The sequence below is a fragment of the Nomia melanderi genome, chromosome 8 (assembly GCF_051020985.1).
Source record: "Nomia melanderi isolate GNS246 chromosome 8, iyNomMela1, whole genome shotgun sequence".
Lineage (NCBI taxonomy): Eukaryota > Metazoa > Arthropoda > Insecta > Hymenoptera > Halictidae > Nomia > Nomia melanderi.
In genome coordinates, this window is record NC_135006.1 from 9697124 (window position 1) to 9707528 (window position 10405).

At 39.6% G+C, this 10405-nt stretch overlaps 1 long non-coding RNA gene across 1 annotated transcript; it reads right to left on the bottom strand.

Moving 5' to 3' along the window:
- Positions 1-532: 532 nt before the first annotated feature.
- LOC116427534 (uncharacterized) lies at positions 533-7926 on the bottom strand. The gene is made up of 3 exons (XR_012999061.1): positions 7531-7926; positions 3077-3346; positions 533-2999 (listed from the first exon to the last, which is right to left on the bottom strand). It is a non-coding gene; the product is annotated as an uncharacterized LOC116427534 (long non-coding RNA).
- Positions 7927-10405: the final 2479 nt, after the last annotated feature.

A 10405-nucleotide genomic window follows, 5' to 3' on the forward strand; every position in this document is an offset into this window, starting at 1 on the left:
TTCCCCGTTCGTAAAGAAACGACATAAATTATGTCGTAGATGTATCTAACGATTCGAATGCAATAAAACATAAACGATCATTACCAAGCACGTCATCTCGTTTGTAATAAAACAATATCTTTGCTATGAAAATACGTTTCAAATTTACTCCGGTTACTGAAGAACTCTGCCGAAACTTCTAAATTTGCATAGAGATCCCCTGTCCGGTCGTCACCAACGGCGTAAAATCATTCGATGTTCCCCTTCGCGACCAGTCGAAGGGGTTGCAGATTATTGCGTAATTCGTTGCAAATTGAAAAGCGCAATAATACGTCTCGAAAATTCGAGAAGGGAGCATCCACGACCCGAAAACGAAGAAGAACCTGTTCTTCCGGCCGCTCGCGACGACAAGGCGCTGGACCACCCCGTGTTCTCACGCTGCGATGGACCAATGGTCATCCTCCGTGCTCCCGAAAAACGGAGCTTGGTGTCCGAGCGGAGTGGGGCACGTTTAAAATTTCGAGAAGAAAATTCCGCTTCCTAATTGCGTGCATCATCGCCGGGAACCAGTTTCGCGTATTTCAACTGACGGAAATCTGGGTCTGTCGGTCAGTACTGGGGATGCTGCGGTCCATGCAGCATCCCCTTTGCTCGTAAAGTAATGCATCACAAACTAAACGATTAACTGACAGTTTCTGGCCGTCGCGTCGCACCGCAGACGTATCTCTGTCTCGTAAAAATTTGTCATTAGAAACTTTTACAAAGTGCCTCTACGAGAATTTATTGCCTCCGGGACGTGCAGCCTAGAAATTCGTGACTACGTGGCCCTCGAAATTTTGCATGACATCTGGCGTCAACGACTACGTGAACATCGCTACATTTGAAGCTTGGTAAGTATTTCTTAATTATTTTCAATTCATCGTTCATGAAGAGAAACCTATGTAGTTCAGTGTTCTTGTCGCGTGTGTCGATTTGTTTCAATGAAAAACAAGTTTGAGCAAACGGAATTGAGAGGAGATTTGTGAAATTGGCGCGCAATGTATTCGAAGCTATCCCGTTGGAACGAAATATCGAACTTTACATTGGAACATTATACTCCGGCCGGCGTAAAGGCGCTCGGAAGTAATATTCGATGCCAAGCAATATCGCGTTACATCGAATACCGTGCTCGATGTTCGTAACTGAGTCAGCTTAAGGTTAGAATTATTGATCTAATACTCTGAGGAAGCTAAGCTGAGTGTCTACGTTGGCCGTGGATGTATCTTATACTTCCCACCGCGCCGCTCGCCCCCAACTGAGCTCAAAGCCTGGAGCTTCGCAGCCCCAAAAGGAACCCCATAATTAATCGGGTCCCAGGCGAAACACCCTCGAATAGAAGCAGTCCGTCACTATACCTAAGTGAATTCTCTACGGAATTACAGTGAGCCGTAAAGAACTTTATTTTTGGAATAATAATGCTCGAATTTTTTTCTTCGAATCATGTACGTGCGTTAGGTTTCTTACTTCTGTATGATTTTCTGTGGGGAAGAGGATAAAAATAAGAAGAAAATTTGTGAAACAATTGAGTCTGTAGAGTAATTATCAAGTTGTATTTTGACGTTTTAATACTTTTCAATACTCTGATATATTTTACTATCAACTAGACAGTGGTAACTTTGAGTAACAATAGTTTATAAGGGTGAACATTTGAAACGATTTTAAGCAATTTTAAAAAACATATCTTTTATACTTTAAACCCATAATTCAAAGATGATAAGAGGTATAGGATGATTTTCAATGTATAATTTGAAATAATTTGAAATTCCGTCCGAAATAATCAAAGTTAAAATTTAGACCAGATCTAAAGTTCCAAAATAACTGTTAAATTACTCCAACAAGATATTTCAAGATCAACAAGTACACAATGAGCTTATCAACTCAAATATCTAATCCTCGTAACATCGGGAACAAGAAATATTAACGTTGCACAGTTTATTCTATACTTCCTAGAAAAATTGGCATTCATTCGTGTTGACCAATCAAAACGAACGTAAACGTTACCAAGTAATGTTTATAAAATTCAATATGCGGCAAATTACGTTTACCGAGTAATGTCTGTAAAATTCAATATGCGCCAATCGTTCCGCAAACCTAGTGTTAAAAATGTTAACACTAAAACTACTAGAAGGGGACAAAATCATCCATTCCTGATTTTTTCTTTCTGCAATTATTAAAAACATGACAGGCATTTCTCTGAGAAATTATTAAAGAATTTGATTTCACAATACGCAAACTGAATTGTAAATCAATTAAAGTCTCAATAGATGTATTCTTCGAGTTTCTATAAAGGAATTTCAAAAGGTTCATTTAATTGCTCGGTAGTTTTAGTGTTAAAAACGTCGAAAGAGAAAAAAGAGAATTGGTGTGAACTAGCGATGACGCGTCTCTGAGCGCTTGCGCAGTAGGTCCATAAACACCCTTTTGGGTCGCCAGTTCGGAAAAGTCAGCGATCGGGAGCAATTAGGGGAACACGGGGACGCGGGAAGCGCAAGCATCGACAAACACCGACAAATTAGATACATACGCAGAGAGAGAGGGTTCAACCTTAGACGAAGTGTTAGGTCGGTCAAGCCAGGTTGGAAACTACGTGCGGCCGGTGATTACGTCGATCGTCGAAAGAACAAACTCCGGATTGGATTAAGCACACGGCTGCACCGGCACCTTCCCCATTTACCGGCCGTGGCCTGCGCCGCCGCCACGGTTTACCATAAAGTTTACAACTTCTGTCGAGCTCCGCGGCCGCTGTAACCGTACTAGAATGACGACAGACCGACCCTTTGGTCCTCGGTGTCCCTCTACGATCCGCACACTTGTGTCCACTGACACTGCACTTGGATGCACACATGCCCGCTATAATGCGTCTACGTTGAACGAGTGCAGTTTCGAAAAAACATCCTCATCGATTGCAACAGAACAATTTTTCTATGCCTTAACACGTTAAGCGCCACGAAAATCTTGACCGTCTTTCCGTGGAATTATTCCTTTGCAGCAAAGAAAACCGGGAACAAGTATTCATTATTTGGCGTAAAATCTTCGCATTACACTATTGTCAACTTACCTACGTTATTAAACGTTTTCATTCGACATCGGTTATCCTGCATGTCACGATTGTTTTCAAGTAATCCAGAAGCGTCGGTCATTGATGACTGATGTGTCGCTTAACGTGTGAACCGCTTCTTTCTATTTTATAACTCCTTAAACGCGGAGTTTTTTTTCGCACGACACTGCAACGTGGAGTTTTCTTCCAAGATTTTTTGCAATTTAACGCGGTTCAATTGAACTCTTTCTTCCATCGAGTTTGTTGTTTTTTTACAACATAATTAGTTTTCTAACAAAAAAAGATGGTTATATTTGATAAATATAATGAAAAAGGAAATAATGTACAGATGCTTGCATCGAAATTTTTGCAAGCGCATATGGCGACTATCGCTGTTAAGGGGTTAAGAAGTATCTGGATGATTGGATGTTCCCGATGACTCAATAACAGAACTATTTGTGATCGGTAGCTGGGAGGCTAATTTTTCGAATGATTTTTAAGATTCATAATGGGAGGAAATTTCTATTTCTTAAAAGTTTTGTACTTTTAGTACTTCTGGAAATATTTGAGAGATCTTTAGAAGAAATTTCGTTGAGACACTAGTGATTTTGAAAATGTCTACTTGGTAGAAATAATATGAGAATAATTATTATAACTCATAGTCTTGTAGTAATTCATAGAATTTCTGTATTAGTAGTACCAGTCACCGCTATGGTGAAAGATGTAATAAAGCATTAACTATTCAAGTCATGATACAATTATAAATAAAACAAAAATATTTCGATACCAATGACTATATGAAATCGAGAAAGTACAAAAATATTTCGTAATAAATAATTTTCTAAGCTCTATGAAAAATGTGTACCAAAACTAATTTAAAATACTAATTAAATCCATCAGTAAATGCAAACAAATCCTTCTATCATAATTAATATTAATCCAACCCTTCCTATTACCAATTAAACGAAAATCATCATCAAAAAGCAAGTAACATCTTCATTCGAAAAAACAAGGCATACGTGCAGACTGTGAAAAGCAGCAAATTTTGACGAACCGATTCCATTAAATAAACTCAAAGGCCAGATAGAGACGGCCATAGTTTGCATCATGGCGTAACGGAAGCCTCTAGGGTAAACATAATGGATCATAGCGTCCCCCTCTGCAATTCGGTGGAGACTTTCCACGAGGGTAGCCAGAACTACCCTTTCCTTAACTCGCAACTAAGATGGCAGTCGTCCTGTCGGCCATTTGGTTTAGCTGCCGTCCCCGCAGGACTTCTTGCGCGAATATAAACCCCTTGTCCGGACTCGAGGGTGGCGTTATAGCAGGGTGACGTGAGAAACGAGTGATCGTCTCCGTGTAACATCGGGGCCAGGATAATTTTCTCAATTTCGCCGTGTCTCCCGCGGGGTCAGTCGTTAAAGGCTCTAAGTGAGATTCCGGGGGTTGGTGTTGGAAGGTCTCGGGCAAAGGATGGGTAAGGGTTAGACCGTAAGATAGTTTGATAGGCTTGGTTGCCAGGAGACCTCTAAGGCCCTATCCCCGGACTGCCTAATGTCGAGAAAGGCTACCGCAAATACATATGTACTTATAGGCTTATAAGTGATCCCGCCTATGTATCCACTCGTATAGCGCTGCCTATCTATCGGACAGAGCTGGGAAGTAGCAAATATCGATGCAAATTAAATGATGTTCCTGCCCCAGAGATGTTACGCTCCGAGGATCCCACGATAGACTGTTAATGTTTCACGGAATTCCGCTCAGCGATGTTAGCGGAGCTAGACTGCTAAACTAAGTTTCGCGTGGAAAAAGTATTTATAGTTTATAACTTTACCTGTTAGATTGTGAAGAGGTGGCCACTTTTTTGGTAATGTTTGAATATATTTGAGGGGATGAAAGTCAACTTTGATGTATCTTTAAGGAGTTGTCTTTTGCGGAGATACGTTTTGAAAGGAGATTAACCACAATTACTTGATGTTGAAAACATCGAAAAGCTGTGTGTATTTTTAACGCTTTATACTTCGTTTTTATCAAGAAAGAATAATTGTTGAAAGTAGGAGTCAAAAATCAAAATTGTTATTATAATATTAGGTTAGAACTAAAGGAATGCTACGAATTTCCGATGGTCATAGTTGCAGTAACATAAAAGATTTCCATTTTTGTATTTTCCTTATGTTAGTTAACGTTGTTTGTTTAATAATATATTTTAAATCTAAATGTTTCGTCCACAAATTCGTATTTTCCAATAAACTTCTTTAATCCTTACTTTCATTTAAATAAAAGCACGATCCTTCTATAAGGATAGCAAACGTATCGACCATGCTGAAACGGGAACAATCAAGCGAGCTATATAGAACAATTCATTGGAAACTTGTTGAACTTTCTTTGCCTCTGCCGTTTTCGCGGTGCATTTTTAAACTGAATGTACCACTGAAGAACCAAGTTAAATTAACAGTAATGAACATTAGAAGAAGTCCTTAGATCGTTACCTATGCGTAAAAAGGAATTTCGAATTTCGAATGAATATTTCAAATTCTAAAAGAAAGAATATATGAAAATCCATCTGTATGTGAGTGATAAATCGGACCGATTGATTGAAGATTAACGTGATTCCAGCCACCGAAGAACGAGTTCGCTAGCATCGCTTAGAACTAACCACGAGCCTCTTGCACGAGCGATTTCAGCGAGCGGGCATTAATATTGTATAATGTACCGACATGTATACCTGGCAGACAACGAGTATAAGGCTACAGATACTCTCGCGGCCAATGGCTGAACGTGGTAGTCCTGTACAAAACAGTTTTACCGATAAGACCCAACGTGTTTAACAGCCGCCGGCTAAAGCACCGCTCTCCCTCCCCCGCGTTCTCTTAACCACCACGTTCATTCACCATAGGACATAGACTGGGTGTTACATTCTGTATACGCACAGTCCGACCAAAGGAGATTCTATAAAACTGTTCCATCTACGGCGCTCCGAACGACCTATATACAAAGTTGCGGTTTACCTGGCGAAAGTTCGCTCTCTTGCTAGAGAATGCAAATTTTCTAAGCCTTTTTCTGTGAAAAGGATACTTGTAACTCAAGATATAGACATGTCGAGGAAATTTTAACATCTTTTGTGTTTGGACGATGTGTGAACTATTCAAGCAAATATGAAATTATGGGGATTAGATTAATAGGCACAAAAAAAATAATCATTAAGATAATGGGACGTGCTGGAGGCGTGAAAGTCAATGTGTTCGAAAGTTTCAGTGAAAAAGAATGATTTAATGCACATGTATTTAATCTGTTATATCTTTAAGATTTCACATGAAAACTTGTATAGTACAAAAATTATTAAATTTGAAAACGTGACAAATGGTTATAATTATAATGTAATGAAGTACATATGTTAAGACATATTAGTGAAATACAGAAAATGGAAATCGGATTAAAAACATGATATTTAACGAGATCTAGAATTTCAGTGGAAAGAAATTATATTGAACTTAAAAAGTTTGTTTAGGAATTTAGTACCATCAACTGTAAAAAAAACTAACACGAAACTTACAGACATTGATATATTGAATACTATTTCTACAAAATAATTTTCCGTATACAAACGTCTTAAATTAGGAGTTAGGAGAATGATAATATAAATTCACGCGATTAAACAACCAAAGTTAACACACACTGTTAAAAGACAGTATTTACTATGTCCATAATCAAATGTAAAATTCGAAAACCGTCAAATTGTGAAAATTCCATACATCAACTATTAATCCTTAACAGTTGATTCCTTTTTAACAACAGAATATTAACTAAATGCAGAGAAAACATCGATAGCACCTACAACATAATAAAACAGAAAATCAAACTAAAACTACAGCAAGTATAATGAGAATGCAAACAAATATTTTTATATTTCTTCGTAGCGCATACTGTCGACTGTCAAAGATTAATAACCTCAAAGAAGAAGAAACAAAGAATAATCATAAATCGTCCCATAAAAGCATCGCGATCCGCAATAAAAAGGAGAGACGAAGCGCGTTAACGCGAATCATACCAGCCGCGAGAAATCCCGTTAAAGCACGCCGTAAATTACGGCGACGGGTAAAAAGGGAAGTTTCAAGGTTACGCTGGGAAGAGAAGAAGAAAAAGAAGTGGAAAAAAGAGTGGCAGGAAGGCGGATTTTCTTCGGTCCAGCGGGATTTGAATAACCACCCCCCGCTCCAGAGCGCAAGAAACAACCTTAGACCCGGATCAATAGAAGAAGGGGAGTTGATACTCTCCTGGAGGAGAGGTGAGGCTGCTAGGGGCGAAGAAGCAGCGAGGGAGGGGGTAACAGCCAAGAGGGTACTGGTGGCAAGAGGGTATGGAAGGGGGTGAAGTGGAAAAATCTTAGGTTTCCCGCACGGTGGCAGAGGGAGACTGCTCGAGGATCAAGGTGGGGGTAACCTTAGACAAGAGGCGTGGTCTGTTCCTATTCTCACCCCCGGGTTTCCACGGAGAAGCATCCCTTATAGCCAGACGTGGAAGCCATGGACGTCGACTAGAACATTCACGAGAACAGATGGCGGAGGTGGTGGAAGATAATTAAGTAATATCCTTAAAATTTCCGCCTTTCGTCTCTTGGTCTTCCCTTCTTCTTAACATCCAATGGAAAGCTCTCTTCTGCCTCCGGCGACGACGATACTTCTTCTCATTCCGGTCTCCTCTTGATCCTCCAGCGTTGTCCTCTTACGGGTCGCAACCGATAATCCCGGCACCAAGAAAACGCGATTAACGACGATATTCTCGCACCGAAATGACGAGCGGACGCGTCGTACGGCACAGCTCGTCGAACGAGAGTCTCGCGGCCGGAGCTTTTTTATCGGCTAACCCGTAGACGAAGCCCGAAGAGTAAAACGAACCCGTGCCCAGCCGTGCTTTTTTACGGCGCATGCGGGCGTTTCAGGAGGAACGGGGTGGGGGTCGAAAGAGAATCGAACTGACCGTTTTGTTTTCCGTCCTTCTGCAGCAACGGCCCCGAATTCGCTGTGCGCTTTAACTCGGAGAAAGTAAGGCGAGCTGAGAATGTGGATCAACTATCGATCCGATGCAAATTTTGTTCGAATAATGCGGTGAATGGATCGTACGTTGCCGCGCGAGGGGATGTGGTTTTTTTCGGACTTGAAAGGGGTCTTAGGGAAAGTGAAACTGCACGGTCAAATCGCGTGAAATTTGCTTTGATTAAATGAGAATTCAAATCATTTGTAAAAGTTTCTTTGTTATTGTCGGTTTGTTGGAATGTATTAATTTTGATTTAATTCGGCCTAAATGTGTGATTAATGATAGGTATAACTGCTGGGAACGATATTTCTTTAGTATTTAATTATTTCATTATTTTCGTTGTATTGTTCTGCTTCGGGTCCCACAAAGCGTATAATTTTTTACTTTATGGTGTTTTTGTAGTAGCACGAATCTCTGAAATTATTGCAACGGTTTCTAGACTAAAGACGGAATTTATATATATTAAAAACACCAAAAAATCAATAAAACTTTGATGTTCATCTACACGAAAAAATTAATATTAGTGTTACAATATATACGTGAATTCTCCTTTTCTAGAACAATTTTGAAATACAACGTTGAACCTTGTTAAATTTACCAAATATTGATGATATGTTGTATTCTCACAGAATGAAATTATTATCTAAATAACATATTTGGTACATGCATTGTAATTCCATTCAGAATAATGTAACTCCGGCTTTATTAACATTAGATTCCTGTTTTTGAAACACTGAATTAAATTCAAGTACCTACACAGAAAATAGAATTATACAAACACGTAACTTCAGCACTACTATTTTCAGAGCTTGAATTGTACTTGGTATTTTTCGTTTCAACATCTTTGTTAACCGAATGCTTTTTCAAAAACCTATAGGTGCTACCTTCATCACAAAAAATTCATTTCAAGAGTAAAATTCTTATGTCAAACAGGTTATTTATAAAGTTATAATGTCAACAGTAATCCTTGTTTATTTACTCCAACCTGTACAACGTTTTCTGCAATGTTTTTAAAAGCCAATCTTACACATCATTAAGTTCTTACATAACATCAATTATTATTACCACAAAACGTTCTTCCAATCGATCAATAGACGATCAATATCAAGTGAACATACAACGTTATGTCGACATTTAATCTATAGGGTGTTTCTGAAATATAAATAGAAACAACATTTTTCACAAGTATAACCTTAGTAAACCAATCATTTTTGAAGAACTTCTAATTTCAGAAATATTTGTACGTTCATTCACAGTACCTTGATGAGAACAATATCTAATTAAGTTAAACAATCAGTAACTAGGACAGAGTTCTGTTTACACTTTCAGTGATAATATTAGTTTAAATATTCTGGAATAACTGTAATACATTACTTACAACTATAATTACCATTTTGTTATTTTAGAATAGGTATTACACGCCAGAAGAAAATTAATTTTATTACATATCTATCCCATTGTAACACGTCATCTATATTGAAGTGTTAAAATAGGTGAAATTCTTCTGAAACGATCACATTCCTTTCTAACACAATCCAAACTTCAAAAAACCTAATAACTAGACTGCAAATCTTTATACATTTACAAGAAGTCACCCTAAATTTTTGTAATAATGCTTATTAGAAGATCATTCGCCATTATAATCCCGTTCTCAAAGATTCGAATTCCCATAAAGACACAAAAGCTACCAAACCCCACTTCAAAAACACTCGTTACAACGAAATTTCCGAAAACATGTAAAACGTGTTGCCAGACCGGTCACACACGGCTCTCCAATCGAAAGTTTCCCGTTGCAGATAATCAAACGCGCTTATCGGCATGTAAACCGTACGATTCGTGACACGGGCTTCTGATCATGGTGCGTGGGGTTGCACACGCAGGAGCGTCGCGGGGGCTGCTGCCCCGCGCTGCACCGGCACAGTGGACATTTACACGTGCAACTGTGCCAGTACGAAACGTTCATACATTTCGGTTACATTACCGTAGACATCATCGGATGTGTTGACGGGAAATTCGAGCATAACTCAACCGAGGCTACCTGCCGGGATTTCGCGAAAACCTCCCCCCCGTGCGTCTCGCAATTTCGTCCCGTCTTCCTCGGGTACGCATCGCGCGGGCATTTTCTCTCTCCCTCGACCCATCCGCACCCTCTGCGCTATACTCGCGCACAGCTATCACCACTTCTATTTATCTCTGTCTGTTTCGTTCATCCTCCCGCCCCTCCGGCGGCCCCCTCTTTCTCCGCTGCGCCGAAACCCCTTCAGTTTCCAGCAGTGTTTCCCACCACCGCGCTGTCTTCCTCTTCCTGTCTCCCTC